Genomic DNA, 15,509 nt, shown 5'->3' on the forward strand with positions numbered 1-15,509 from the left:
TTAAGTGTATATACCACTAGGGTTATGTTGTAAAGTATTGGGTTTTAAAGTCTCTTGGAATAGACCTTCATGTGGTGATGTCATCAACTTGATACTCAATTGGATTCATGGTTTTACTTTTTATTTGCTATTTTATATATTTATTTTTAAATTTTACCTCATTTCATAACTATACAAAATATATACATAGTTTCAAAGTCAAATCTACAGATTCAAACATAATTTAAGTGACTTTTTTCACTTTTGAGCATCCTATTCAATATCAGAATTTATATTAGACTATATATATATTCCTTTCTTTGATCAGTTTTCTTATCTTTGCTTCCTTCACTTAAAAATATACTAACAATATATCCTAGTGATCATGAAAGTATATAAACATATTCACTTACTTTACTTTTTAATAGTTGTATAGCACTCCTCATTTATTTGTATAACTACATAGTACTCTGAGTGACTGTACCAAAATTTATTCAACCAGTCCTCTGTTATGGACGCAGGTTGTTTCTAACCTTTTGGTTACAAGCATTACATTAATAAATTGTTTTGTGCCTAACTTGGGAGCTTATTTTTGTCTTCAGGATAGATTTCCAGAGGTGAAATTGCTTGGCCAAAAAATAAGTACATACATAAATTTGTCAGATATTGTCAAAAGTCTGCAATAGTTTGCATTCCCACTCAGAATGCCTGAGTACTTATTTCTCCACAAACTGACAGAATTTAAAGTAAAATTTTTGAATTGTTGCAAATGTGGTAGCTAAGAAGTTATATCTTAGTATAGTTTTAATTTACATTTCTTTTATTATAAATAAGACTACCTATCTTTTCATATTTCTAAAGGCTATTTAAACTGCTGTGAGTTATCAATATGTCATTTATTTTTCTGTAGAATTGTTGGTCTTTTTTTGTATTTAGAAGACATTGAAATAGTAGAATATTAATCCTTTATCTGTGCTAGAAGTTGCAAATATTTTGCCAGCTTGCTGTTTTACTTTATTTGGGGGTCAGGGGCACAAAAACAATTTTTGGTTCCATGTTTATCAACTCATATTGCTTATGTATTTTGAATCATAAAAATTTTTTTCTCATTCCTAAGTTATAGAGAAATTCATCCATGTTTTTATCTGATAATTGTATAGCTTCATTTTTATGGTAAATCTCAAATACATTTAGAATTTATCCTGACGTGTATCTTTTTCTACATGGTTACCCTGTTATCCTAAAACTTGTCTATTTTGGATTTCATCTCCCACCAAAATAAAGTAAAAACTAAATCTAATCATGAAGAAACATCATAGAAACCAAAACTTGAGGGTCAATCTCTAAAATTACTGTCATGTATTTTTTATATTAAAAAAACTTTATTTTTAAGAGCTATTTTATGTTCACAGCAAAATTGAGAGGGAGGTATAGAGATTTTCTTTATACCCTGTGCCCCAACACATGCCTAGCCTCCCCTATTATCAACAGACCCTCTTCCCTCAGAGTGGTACATTGGTTAGAATAGATGAACCTACAATGACATATCATTACCACCCCAAGTCCACATTTTTAGATTAGAGTTCACTCTTGGCATTTGCATTAGTCCATTCCTACACTGCTATGAATATCTACCTAAGACTAGGTAATTTGTAAAGAAAAGAGGTTTAATTCACTCATAGTTCTGCAGGCTTAACAGGAACCATGACTGGGAGGCCTCAGAAAACTTACAATCATGGCGGAAGGCAAAAGGGAAGCACATACATATTTACAAAGGTGGAGCAGGAGAGAAAGAGAGAGAGTGAGGGGGGATGTGCCACACTTTTAAACCATGAGATCTTAAGAGAACTTTATCACTATCACCAGAACAGCATGGGGGAAGTCTTCCCCACCATGATCCAATCACTTCCCACTAGGTCCCTCCCCTGACACGTGGGGAATTACAAGTCAACATGAGATTTGGGTGTGGACACAGAGCCAAATCTTATCAGTGTTTTATATTCCATGAGCTTGAACAAATGAATAATGACATGTATTCATCACTGCAGTATCATTCAAAGTAGTACCACTGCTCTAAAAATCCTGTGTGCTCTATTTATCCCTACCCCATCCCAATCCATGGCAACAACTGATCTTTTTATTGTCTCCATAGTTTTGCTTTTCTAGAATGTCATATACTTGGAATCATACAGTGTATATCCTATTCAAATTGGCTTCTTTCACTTAGTAATATGCATTTAAGTTTCCCCCATGTCTTTTCACAGCTTGATAGCTAATTTTTTTAGTATTGAATAACATTCCATAGTCTAGATGTGCCATCTGGCCTGTATTTTCCAAAATATAGCAATACAGCCATGGAAAAAGACAAAGAAAGGCAACTAAACAGATATGACAACTGAAAGCAATATATGGTTCCAGTTTCCATATTGTTACTTGCGGGGGTGGGGGGAAATGCTGTAAAGGACATTATTGGGAGAATTGGCAGAACTGGAATATGGGTTATAAATTAAAGTGCTACGTTGATATTGAATGTCCCAAAACTGATAATTCACTCTACTGTGAATATATATGAGAATATTCTTGCTCTTAGGAAATATACACTGACATATTAGCAGGTAAAGGGGCATGATATATACAACTATTTTCAAATGGTTCCAAAAGTACATAAAATACGTGTCTGTGTGTGTGTGTTTGTGTGTGTGTAGAGAAAGAGACAGAGAGATAAAATAAATATGACAAAATGTTTAAAATTGGCAAATCTTGCCAAAGATTATTTGGGGTTCTTTATACTATTCTTGCAAGTTTTTTTGGTAAGTTTGAAACTATTTCAAATTAACAAAATAAACAAAATTCGATCTTTTCCCCTACTGAACTCAGATGCTGCTTGTATCATATTCCCCATACCCATTTGCAGTGAGGTTTATTCTGTCTCATTCTCTGTGAGTAAACACTACACTACTTTAACAATGGCAACTTTATAATATGTTTTGTATATTTTAACTAAGTTTTAAATAATATCTGAAAGAATTTATCCTTCTCATTGTTCTTCTTTTTCAGGGTTTTCCTGTATATTCTTCCTTCATTGTCCCTTTTTACACAACCTTATGATACTTTTATTGGAATAATATTACATTTATAGATTAACTTATTATTGACAACTTTGTGATGTTTAGTCTTTCTATCCAAAAGCTTGATAAGCATTCCCATTTGATGAAGTCCACTTTTATGTTTTTCTGGATGTTTTATAGTTTTTCTTAACTGTGTTTTGACACTGCATATTTTGCCATTATAAGAGCAATATTGTTTCCATTATATCTTTTAACAGGTTTCAATACTCCATTTGAGTTCCCGAATAAAAAGTTTTTAAATCGTTTTACAATTATTCTAAGGCAGATATTTTCTGGCCCGTTTTTTGTATCTTATTATTGCTGGTTGTGATGTGAAATTTTCAAAACAAAATATACTATCATTCACTTTAATTACTATTGCAAAGACAGGCTATGGTTAATACATGGGGAGATAGAAAATCCTGAATTCCAAAAGTTAAACTGGTTGAAAGCAACACATGGCAAATGACCTCAGCAATCTGCAGAAGGCTTGTATCTCCACCCCAAAAAACAAAGGAAGAGCACTGGAAAAAATAATTTAGTCTTGATTAAACGTTAACAAAATCTTTAATCTTGTTAGTGGCATCAGCATACCTGAAGAAAACATATGTGAACTAACTCTTTAATTAAATGTTAAGAATTTGCCGAGGTTTGTTCAGTCCTGTCAAGGAGGAAAATAACTGAATTATTTAAATAAAATAAAGGAAGTCCGAGGACTGAAGAAAAACCCTCCAAACAAAACAAAATTATTTATGATTCTGTATCTCGAGTATGTGCTCCCATATCTGCCAAGCAACTATCAGGGAGTGAAAGCACTTGCCAGCTTTCAAGTGTCCAGCCTCTCCCAGGCATATTTCTCACTGAAAACAAACCAATTCACCTGTGATTTACACATCAGTCTGCAGCGAGCCTGAGGGGAATACAGTCATCAGGCCCGGATGACCTGAGTGCAAACCCAGCACTGCAAGCCCAGAGGCTTCCTCAGGTGCTGACTTCTGCCTCTCAAACTGAAGGCAAGCCATACTAGACACCTGAGGGAGATTAAAAACTATAGAATCAAGTGGGTGAAGGACATGAACAGACGCTTCTGAAAAGAAGACATTTATGCGGCCAAAAAACATATGAAGAAAAGCTAATCATCACTTGTCTTTAGAGAAATGCAAACCAAAACCACAATGAGATACCATCTCATGCCAGTTAGAATGGCAATCATTAAAAAGTCAGGAAATAACAGATCTGGAGAGGATGTGGAGAAATAGGAACGCTTTTACACTGTTGGTGGGAGTGTAAATTAGTTCAGCCATTGTGGAAGACAGTGTGGTGATTCCTCAAGGATCTAGAACCAAAAATACCATTTGACCCAGCAATCCCATTACTGGGTATATACCCAAAGGATTATAAATCATTCTACTATAAAGACATATGCACACGTATGCTTACTGCAGCACTATTCACAATAGCAAAGACTTGGAACCAACACAAATGCCCATCAATGATAGACTGGATAAAGAAAATGTGGCAAGATCGACGCTGCCTCCCCAACACAGCTGTTGGGGTTTGAGGGTGGGGCGAGGAAAGGAGAAGGCCATGAAGGAGGAAGAAGGATGGGGCGGAGGAAGAAGGATGCGGCGGAGGAAGAAGGATGCGGCGGAGGAAGAAGGATGCGGCGGAGGAAGAAGGATGCCGCGGAGGAAGAAGGATGCGGCGGTGGAAGAAGGAAGCAGCGGTGTGGCGGATACAGCAGCTCAGGAGGCGCCGGGTTCCTGGGAATGTCTGTGCGGCACCGTAGTTGGTACGGATCCCACAGAGCTTGTTGTTAAATTAAGGAAGAATAAAAGAGATGAACATCTCTTAAAGAGAAGGAATGTACCACATGAAGATATCTGTGAAGACTCTGATATAGGTGGTGATTATAGAGTGCAAAGTAACTCTCTAGAAGCTACTGTTCAAAATGTTTCAAGTGATAAGCAACAAATTCAATTAAGTGCAGTTCAAGCTGTCAGGAAGCTTTTATCCAGTGATCGAAATCCACCAATTGATGACTTAATAAAATCTGGAATATTGGCCATTTTAGTCCATTGTCTTGAAAGAGATGACAATCCTTGTTTGCAGTTTGAAGCTGCAAGGGCTTTGACAAACATTGCATCTGGAACTTCTGAACAAACTCAAGCAGTAGCTCAGTCCAGTCCAATGCTGTGCCACTTTTCCTGAGGCTTCTCCATTCACCCCATCAGAATGTCTGTGAGCAAGCAGTGTGGGCATTGGGAAATAGCATAGATGATGGGCCCCAATGTAGAGATAATGTCATAAGTCTTGGAGTTGTGAAACCTTTACTTTCCTTCATAAGTCCATCTACTCCTATAACATTCTTTTATATATATACTTTAGGTTCTAGGCTACATGTGCACAACATGCAGGTTTGTTACATACGTATACATGTGCCATGTTGGTGTGCTGCACCCATTAACTCATCATTTACATTAGGTATATCTCCTAATGCTATCCCTCCCCCCACTCCCACCCCACGACAGGACCCAGTGTGTGATGTTCCCCTTCCTGTGTCCAAGTGTTCTCATTGTTCAATTCCCACCTATGCGTGAGAACATGCAACATTCTTAAGAAATGTTACTTGGGTTATGGTCAACTTATGTCGCCACAAAGACCCACCATCACCACTGGAAACCATTCAGGAGAGTCTTCCGGCCCTTTGTGTTTTAATTCATCACACAGACGTAAATATATTGGTAGATACAGTCTTGATCCTCTCTTACCTTACTGATGCTGGCAATAATCAAATACAGGTGGTAATAGACTCTGGAATAGTTCCTCATTTGGCTTCCTCAGCCAACAGGAAGTTAAAGTTCAGACCGCTGCACTTCGAGCTGTGGGCAACATTATTAAAGGAACTGATGAGCAAACACAAGTAGTTTTGAACTGTGATGCCCTTTTACACTTCCCAGCACTCCTGACACATCCCAAAGAGAAAATTAATAAAGAAGCAGTGTGGTTCCTCTCTAATATCACTGCAGGAAGTCAGCAGCAGGTACAGGCACTTATTGATGCCAATCTTGTACCAATGATAATACACCTTTTGGATAAGGGAATTTTGGCACTCAGAAAGAAGCTTCTTGGGCCATAAGTAACTTAAAAATTAGTGGGAGGAAAGATCAAGTGGCTTATCTTATCCAGCAGAATGTTATCCCACCATTTTGCAACTTGCTGACTGTAAAAGATGAACAAGTGGTAATCCACAAAGCCTGAGTCCTGTCCTCTCACTCTCCTCCCCAGACAGCATGAGCTTCACCACTTGCTCCACCTTCTCCACCAACTACCAGTCCCTGGGGTGCCTGGACAGTCAGTGTGTGGCCAGCATCTATGCAGGCGCTGGGGGCTCTGGTTCTCAGATCTCTCTGTCCCACTCCACCAGCTTCCAGGGTGGCATGGGGTCCGAGGGCCTGTCCACAGGGATGGCTGGGGGTCTGGCAGGAATGGGAGGCATCCAGAATGAGAAGGAGACCATGCAAAGCCTGAACGGCCTCCTACCTGGACAGAGTGAGGAACCTGGAGACTGAGAATTGGTAGCCGGAGAGCAAAATCTGGGAGCCCCTGGAGAAGAGGGACCCCAGGTCAGAGACTGGAGCCATTACTTCAAGAGCATTGAGGAAGATCTGAGGGCTCAGATCTTCACAAATACTGTGGACAATGCCTGCATCATTCTACAGATCAACAATGCTCGTCTTGCTGCTGATGACTTTAGAGTCAAGTAGGAGACAGAGCTGGCCATGCGCCAGTCTGTGGAGAGCGACATCCGTGAGCTCCACAAGGTCATTGATTACACCAATGTCACTCGGTTGCAGCTGGAGATAGAGATTGAGGCCTCAAGGAGGAGTTGCTCTTTATGAAGAAAAACCATGAAGAGGAAGTAAAAGGCCTACAAGCCCAGATTGCCAGCTCTGGGTTGACTGTGGAGGTAGATGCCCCCAAATCTCAGGACCTCGCCAAGATCATGGCAGAAAACCGGGCCCAATATGACAAGCTGGCTCAGAAAAACCGAGAGGAGCTGGACAAGTACTGGTGTCAGCAGACTGAGGAGAGCACCACAGTGGTCACCACGCAGTTTGCTGAGGTTGGAGCTGCTGAGATGATGCTCGTGGAGCTGACACGTACAGTACAGTCCTTGGAGATCGACCTGGAATCCATGAGAAATCTGAAGGCCAAATTGGAGAACAACCTGAGGGAGATGGAGGCCTGCTACACCCTGCAGATGGAGCAGCTCAACAGGATCCTGCTGCACCTGGAGTCAGAGCTGGCACAGACCCAGGCAGAAGGACAGGGCCAGGCCCAGGATTATGAGGCCCTGCAGAACATCAAGGTCAAGCTGGAGGCTGAGATCGTCACCTACCACCGCCTGCTGGAAGATGGTGAGGACTTCAAACTTGGTGATGCCCTGGACAGCAATAACTCCATGCAAAACATCCAAAAACCACCACCTGCCAGACAGTGGATGGCAAAGTGGTGTCTGAAAACACACCAAAGTTCAGAGACATTAAGCCAGCAGAAGCAGGGTACCCTTTGGGAAACAGAAGGCCAATAAAAAATTCAGAGGTCACACCTTATACAAAAATTAATTCAAGATGGATTAAAGACTTAAATGTTAGACCTAAAACCATAAAAACCCTAGAAGAAAACCTATGCAGTACCATTCAGGACATAGGCATGGGCAAGGACTTCATGTCTAAAACACCAAAAGCTATGGCAACAAAAGCCAAAATTGACAAATGGGATCTAATTAAACTAAACATCTTCTGCCCAGCAAAAGAAACTACCATCAGAGTGGACAGGCAACCTACAGAATAGGAGAAAATTTTTGCCATCTACCTATCTGACAAAGGGCTAACATCCAGAATCTGCAAAGAACTCAAACAAATTTACAAGAAAAAAACAACCCCAATCAAAAAGTGGGCAAATGATATGAACAGACACTCCTCAAAAGAAGACATTTATGCAGCCAAAAGACACATGAAAAAATGCTCATCATCACTGGACATCAGAGAAATGCAAATCAGAACCACAATGAGATACCATCTCATGCCAATTAGAATGGCAATCATTTAAAAAGTCAGGAAACAACAGGTGCTGGAGAGGATGTGGAGTAATGGGAACACTTTTACACTGTTGATGGGAGGGTAAATTAGTTCAACCATTATGGAAAACAGTGTGGTGATTCCTCAAGGATCTAGAACTAGAAATACCATTTGACCCAGCAATCCCATTACTGGGTATATACCCAAAGTATTATAAATCATGCTACTATAAAGACACATGCACATGTGTGTTTATTGCAGTACTATTCACAATAGCAAAGGCTTAGAACCAACCCAAATGTCCATCAGTGATAGACTGGATTAAGAAAATGTGGCACATATACACCATGGAATACTATGCAGCCATAAAAAAGGGTGAGTTCATGAAGCTGGAAACCATAATTCTCAGCAAACTATCACAAAGACAGAAAACCAAACACCACATGTTCTCACTCATAGGTGGGAATTGAACAATGAGAACACTTGGACACAGAGTGGGGAACATCATACACCGGGGCCTGTTGAGGGGTCGGTGGCTGGGGAGGATAGCATTAGGAGAAATACCTAATGTAAATGACGAGTCGATGGGTGCAGCAAACCAACATGGCACATGTATACCGATGTATCAAACCTGCACGTTGTGTACTTGTACCCTAGAACTTAAAGTATAATTAAAAAAAAAATACAGAGGTCAAAAAAAAAATGCACAAGTTGTACATGCAGTACTCAATGGACTAAGTAATATACTAAAATGGCCAAAGATAAGGCATAAACCATGGACAATCTTTTTTTTTTTTTTTGAGACGGAATCTCACTCTGTCTCCAAGCTGGAGTGCAATGATGCAATCTCGGCTCACTGCAATCTCTGACTCCCTGGTTCAAGCAATTCTTCTGTCTCAGCCTCTCAAGTAGCTGGGATTACAGGCACGTGCCACCATACCCAGCTAATTTTTGTATTTTTAGAAGAGACGGGGTTTCACCATGTTGGCCAAGATGGTCTCGATCTCCTAACCTCGTGATCTGCCTGGCTCAGCCTCCCAAAGTGCTAGGATTACAGGCTTGAGCCACTGCGCCCAGCCAGGCAATCTTATAGAGGAAGATAGAGGGCTGGAGAAAATTAAACAACTTCAAAATCATGAAAGTGAAGACATCTACAAATTGGCCTATGAGATCATTGATCAATTCTTCTCTTCAGATGATAATTGATGAAGACCCTAGCCTTGTTCCAGAGGCAATTCAAGGTGGAACATTTGGTTTCAATTCATCTGCCAATTTACCAACAGAAGGGTTCTAGTTTTAGAAAGACGTCGTGGAAGTTAGGTACAATGCAGCACTGAGATATATATACACACATGTATACACATATATATACATATATACATCTATATATATATACACATATACATATACACATATAAACGTATATATGTGTATATGTATATACACACACCATGGAATACTACGCAGCCATAAAAAAGGATGAGTTCATGGAGCTGGAAACCATAATTCTCAGCAAACTATCACAAAGACAGAAAACCAAACACTGCATGTTCTCACTCATAGGTGGGGATTGAACAATGAGAACACTTGGACACAGAGTGGGGAACATCATACACCAGGGCCTGTATGTTATATACATGTATGTGTATATATATATATATATATATATATATATATATATGTGTGTGTGTGTGTGTGTGTGTATACATGTGTGTATATATATATATAAAGGTTTGATCCATCAAGCTTGGTTCGTGGGATCTGCTGCTGCATTAAATAGGGAAATAAAATGTGAAGATTTCATTTGAAATCACAGAAAATGCTCAGATGAGGTCAAGATGGAGAATGGGTGCAAGTGAGAATGAGTAGCAAAATGTAATGGAAACTTCACATGAATGCTTATTTAGGTTGTTCAAAGTAAAAATGGCTACAGGTCACAGATCATCAGTGCCTGAGAAAGAACATTGACTTGCTTTATATCAATTGAGGGGAAAGTGCAGTACTGTGATCTTCAAACTTGTAAGCATAAAAGAGAATAGGCTGCCCATATAAGTCAAAGAAAAATAGGCCAAGGCCTTGTTATGAAGCAATGTGTGAACGGACAATGTTGAATGAATGTCTGGGTCAGTGATGGAGAGCCAGGTTCATCTTTAAAATCTAGGGCTCGTCACTTATGAAGCAGACTCCTAGTACTGGAGTGACTCTGTATGAGAGTGTGGTTGTGGTGCTGTATGTGAACTCATGTAAGCTTGATTCACCTTCAGGGGCTGATAATAAACTAGTGAATCATCAAAGTGAGATAATAAGTGCTAATGTACACTGGACATGAAAACAAAGACTGGTTTAGCAGCAGACATTGGTTTACTCGACAGCCTGTGTTTTCTATTTCACCCCTTCCCACCTCCTTCCCCCCACCCCACTCCTTTTTTTTCAGTTTTTATTTACCTAGTATGCCTTTTTTTAGTTGCTTCTCAAGTCAGGAAACTTTTCAGGAAGGTTTCCCTGTGCATTTGCACCAGATGAATGTTTGATTCTATGAAAAACTTTCCATAGCATCAAAACTAATTTGCGTAGATTTTTGCAGAAAAAAATCATAAATTTCCCTCAAAATAGACTGTGTTGCAGTACACAAGTTGCCATAATAGTATAAAATAGTAAAATGTGCTTAAAAGGCCATCTTTTTCATTTTCAGATAACATAAAGATGTTTGCATGAGGTAAATCTATAGCATAGTTCATTTTTAGATTTTGTTGAGTCCTGTAAAGAAGAAGAAAAAAAAGTTCCAGTTGTGGTAGAATACCGTGCTGTGTTTAAATGTTACTTGTTTTCAATCTTTGTTTTCTATGAAAATGACATGGAAACTTCTAAAATGGAATTTGATGTATACGTACTGCTGAATAAAGACCAATGAAGAGGTTTGAGAAGATGTACAAATCAAGTAATGGTTTGAACACCTTTAATAATATGCCTAATCTCTTGAATTGTTTTAGAATCTTTTTATCTTAGATGTAGGCAACCATGAACAATTTATTTTGAGCCCCTTTAGGGAGAAAACTGTATTTTTAAAACTTGCATAAAAATTATGCAGTGGTTTTTATAAATCAGAATAATACCTCAGTTTTGATGTTATGCACACTAAATTAAATGTGACATAAATTAATTTGTACAAAAAGAACTAGGTGGCTCATTGTAAGAAATCCTGTGCCTTCCCCTTTGAGCACAAGTGTTGCATGAACAACAGTTTGCTATGAGAAACATACCAGATTAGCCACCATTAGCATCTATATCTACTTTGTGTTTAAAAATCATCTGGTAATTCTGAAACAGTGTAGAATAGATAAAAATTATTTTGTGATCATAACTCTTTGTTGAACTAGAGTATTTCTGCAACATTCCTTGTCATCAGAAAAATGGTTAAAGTTTAAAACTAGAAGCAGCAGAAAACTAGCTTGTAAAATGTATCCAAGTAAAGTGCAGGCTAGGCTGTCTTGGGGACATGAACATTAAAACTTAAAGCAGTGTTAAAAAAAAAAGAAAGAAAAGAAAATGTGGCACATATACACCATGTAATACTACGCCGCCATAAAAAAGGATGAGTTCACGTCCCTTGCAGGGACATGGATGAAGCTGGAAACCATCATTCTCAGCAAACTAACACAGGAACAGAAAACCAAACACCACACGTTCTCACTCATAAGTGAGAGTTGAACAATGCGAATACATGGACACAGGGAGGGGAACATCACACAACGGGGCCTATCAGAGGGTGGGGGGCTAGAGGAGGGATAGCATTAGGAGAAATAATGTAGATGACGGGTTGATGGGTGCAGCAAACAACCATGGCATATGTATACCTATGTAACAAACCTGCATGTTCTGTACATGTATCCCAGAACTCAAAGTATAATTTTAAAAAAAATCCTTCAACAAAAAAAACTATAGAATCAATTTAATGTGGTTTATGTCTGCAATATAGAGTTCAAAAACCCTATATTGCTTCAGCACAGAGATGAGGAAATAGTTGGCTTTTCTAGACCTATACATGGATTGCTGAGAGAGAAGCTAGGTGGACCTGAGATTCCTTTGACAAGCAAGATTCTCCATCTGGATGGATTAAACGGAACCTCTACAACAGGGCAGGTTAGGGCCCTGATGCAAGTAATCTAAGTATTGAGCTGCCAAGAAGGAGCACTGATGGCAAGAGCAGATTTTTCTCAAGTCATTCTAACAAATGATGTTTTTGCTGTGTAACATTTTAAACCTCAGCAATTAGGTGGTGGCTATTCTCCGCTAGTAGAGATTTAGTGGGATCAACAGGAGCTCTACTTCAAAGTCACAGTAATTTAAAATTATTCTCCAGAGCAGCCCTACCAAGTCCCCTGGCTTATTCTTTTCTATTCAAGGGAGGAAACCCAACAGGATTAGGGAGTTTGACTGCCTGCCTAGAGTTTGACATTTTACACAGCCAGGAAAATGGATTTATTACTCTAAAAACTCTCTCAGACTAAAATTAATTTAAGAACAAAGTTGAAATCTGCCCCAACTTACTCTTTATTGTTACATTTCCACTGCAAATTTCATCTCCACTTTTTAAATGTCCAATATATTTTCTACTTTATTTCTTCTCAAGATTCTTAAGGTCAAAAACTTTAAGAGCTAGATTATAATAAATGATGCTGAAATTATGTTAAACATATAAAACCAAAGTCTGGCTAAACCTATGGTTTTACTAAAATAAATAAGTGGTGTTATTAGCAAATTGCACTACATAGTTAGAAAGAGTAAAGCCTTCTATTCTCTTTAACATGGCTTTCATCTCTATCCCAACTGCCTTTCACTCTATCAACTAGAAAAAAACACCAAGTATACTTCTAGGGCTTTCTTGAGGTTCAGCAGTCATTCTCACAGTCATGAAACAGACTTTTTCCTAGGAGCCTGCGTGTCCTCAGACTTGAAGATGTGTCTGTTTTCTTTTCATGCCACTTTTTCTTTCATCTTCACTAAGAGAAATAACAAGGAATAGCTTTAAGATAATAAACTTGCCCCTTTACCTGTAGATTCACTTTGCCAAAATAAGAGACACAGACTAGACAGGAAGACCGAACTTCTACTCGTTGCCTTGCTACCATAGGTATTTGATACCCGATGGCTAGGTGGCACTGCACTCAACCAATATTCTAAGATGTTGAATGAGGAAATCAACAACAGACCCAAAGCCTTCTATTTTTAATTTACTCTTCTTTGGGGCCTGTCTCACAGCTTTATGCATAGCACTCTCCCAGCTATCAGCCCACCCCCAACCTTGAATCATTGAGCTATGAAAGCCTGATGTCAGGCAATTGCTCGACCACAGTTTTTACTGTGGACCTCCTATGTGAAAGCATTCCTAACCAAAGTGTTAGGACTGTTGTGTTGCTGTTCCTGATAATTCAAGGATGGTATATACATAACCAAAGACACTAAAAAGTATTATAATGTGTACATTTCCCTCCCCAACCCTTAAATTCATTGGGTGATTTATGTCCTGGGTGTATATGAGTGAATGATATCAATCTCACACATACAGACGTCTATGTGTATCTCCACCTGAGAAATGCTTCATCCTTGCACCAAATATTAAGGAGGGCCCAATTCTTTACATGGTAAAGAGAAACCAGCTTTTCAGAGAGAGGAAAACACAGGTGCAGAACATGGAGGTGTAAAATGATATGAGGAACTACAGCATATGTTGGGCCATTTTAACAAAAAAGGTAAAACCAGAGAAGTGGGCAATGTCCAGATATGAAGCACCTTAAAAGCCATCTAAAGAACTTGGAGTTTATTCTTAGCTGTGAAGACTCAGGGAAGAGGTTAAAGTAATAGAGACATGACTGGATTTCTATCTAGGAAAGAACACTCTAACAGAAGCAAGGAGAATGGATTGGAGACCTGCAAGACTAAAGGAAGAGGTCTCAGAAGCTGCCGCAATAATCCAGGTATGAAATTAGGAAAGCCTAAAGTAAATCAGCAGCAGAAGAGATGAATAGGAGGGGTATAAAGGAGAGATTTTGACTTGTTCTTAAATTAGGTTTTGGGGAAAAAAAGAGAAGGGCAGAGTCACAGAAGACTGTCAGTTTCCCAGTTGCATAAGGCAGTGTTTTATACCAAGGGAGACAATACAATAGGAAGAACAGGTTTGGTTTGTGGAGGGAAAAATGAGGTCCATTTTGGACATAACAAATTTGAAGCAACTGTACAAAATACAAGTCAGGATAAGCTGAAGGCAGTTAAATAAATCATTTTGGAGACTAGGAACAAAGTCTGGACTGGAGCCATGGATTTGGGTGCCAGATGCTTATCAGTGGCAGTCTGAACCAGAAGAATAAGTAAGATCTCTCAGGAAGCATGGAGAAAATAAGGCAGAGGATAGAGCCCGGTGATCTCCCAACATTTTAGGCGCAACTGTGGGAAGAGAAGCCAACAAAAGTGACTGAGAAGAACAGAATATTCACCAGCTAAAGGAGGACCAAGGATCTGTGTCATCACAAAAGGACTCTCCAAGGCTGGAGTAAAACATGGCCAACAGAGCCAAATTCCATCAAGGACGTAAGCAAAAGAGAGGATTTATTTAGATTCAACAGTTTTAACACAGTCCTGAAGAGGGCCAAGAGGATTGGATCAAGTGCACAGGTGGGGAAATCAGTCTGGGGAGAAGAGATGCCTTGTCTTCCAAGATTAGTGATAAGATCAGAGGAGGCTGAGGGCAGAGAAAGGAAGTTTGCAGAGTGGACATAGGAAATTGAGGAAGTTTGTGCCAACGGACTCAGTTTGACTGAAGAGGCAGCTCTGGATAGCTGCTGAGAGAAAATTAGGCAATAGTGAGGGAGGACTCTGAAGACAGCCAGTGATATTTGCAGAGGATGCTGTAGGAAATTCTTCCCTCCCCCTGACACCACTTCCTTGGCACCCACCTGACCCCATGCCTAACACTCAGAAAACTATTTCAATTAATAAATTAAATTAAATTTTAGATTTATTTATTCTCATTATTGAGTGCCTACGTAGCGCAAGGCAATGTGCTGAACTCAGGAGATGTAAAGATTTCACAGTATTTGAAGAGCTGTAAATCCTCCCCACTGAAATTTTATCAGTGTGATGTCTACTCATCTTCAGGTCTCATCTTAAAATGACACTTCCTTACAGGTACCATTCCTCACTCCCTATACTAGGCTAGGGCCTCCTCTCCAACATTCTCAGCACACCATATGGTTTTCCTTGGTAGCTCCTCGAGTAATAACTAAATAATTAAATAGGTAATGTAAATATTAATTACATTACATATGTAGTTTTTAATAACTAT

At 39.1% G+C, this 15,509-nt stretch overlaps 1 pseudogene; it reads left to right on the top strand.

Annotated features, from left to right (window-relative positions):
* The first annotated feature begins 4,673 nt into the window (after positions 1-4,673).
* Positions 4,674-9,464, top strand: LOC105739552 (annotated as a pseudogene).
* Positions 9,465-15,509: the final 6,045 nt, after the last annotated feature.

The sequence above is a fragment of the Nomascus leucogenys genome, chromosome 3, assembly GCF_006542625.1.
Source record: "Nomascus leucogenys isolate Asia chromosome 3, Asia_NLE_v1, whole genome shotgun sequence".
Lineage (NCBI taxonomy): Eukaryota > Metazoa > Chordata > Mammalia > Primates > Hylobatidae > Nomascus > Nomascus leucogenys.